The following is a 1045-nucleotide window of genomic DNA, read 5'->3' on the forward strand; positions in this document are numbered from 1 at the left end:
ACGGCTGGCCACGCCCACTTTTAACCATTGGGACCAATAAGCACTTTGAACATTTTCGATCAACGTGAACCAATGACATCGTGTTTTATATGTTATGTTATTGGTCCATTTGCACAGACCAGGTGACATCACCTGTCCTCAGCTCAGACGTGGAAGTCAACATTCAGAGACATGACCATTTCACGTGTGAGAAGACCTGAGCTCAGGTCCAGATCACAAAACATCCGGTCACATGATCTTCCTCAGCATAAGCTCCTGCTGGTGTCAGCAGGTGGAGATGCAGAACTTCAGCCGAACCCTGACGACTCCACAACACCTGGATGTCTCCAGAGGAAGACTATGTGTCCAGATGAGACGTCTCTGGACCTCCTCGGAGATCAGGCGGCTCTGAGGGGAAACTCCGCTCAATGATGAAAAAATGGTGCTAAACCCAGAAACCTGATGCCGGTCTGAAAGTCCACGCCGTCTCTCGTTGGGACTACATGACAACGGTGGACTTGTGGATTGGGATCTTCCTGGGAATGGTTCTAAATCTTCATGTTGGACCAGAACCGCCCTTTACAACCACACGATGGCGAGTTCTGGCCAGTTGTTGGTCCAAAGTTCTCATGTTCTTCCCAAACAAGAGTCCTGGTTGTGGATCAGCAGTTCGTATCTGTTCTGGGTTCCTTTGGTCTGTGGACCTGCAGCAGGGTTCTGTCCTCCCTCCACTGCAATGGTTTCATCACAAAAGTTTGCATCCAGAAAAACAAAACCACTCAAAAGGTCTTAAAGAGCCAGAACCTTCGACTGCCTCTCCGTCCCACATTCCTGCTCCCACCCGTCAGCAGAACCTGCCTACCTGACGTCAGGTGTGCTTGATCCCCGACAGCATTTTGGGGGGGCGTGCTTGATCCCCGACAGCAGTTTAGGGGGCGTGCTTGATCCCCGACAGCAGTTTAGGGGGCGTGCTTGATCCCCGACAGCAGTTTAGGGGGCGTGCTTGATCCCCGACAGCAGTTTGGGGAGCGTGCTTGATCCCCGACAGCAGTTTGGGGAGCGTGCT

The sequence above is a fragment of the Telmatherina bonti genome, assembly GCF_933228915.1.
Source record: "Telmatherina bonti genome assembly, chromosome: 24".
NCBI classification, from domain to species: Eukaryota; Metazoa; Chordata; class Actinopteri; order Atheriniformes; family Telmatherinidae; genus Telmatherina; species Telmatherina bonti.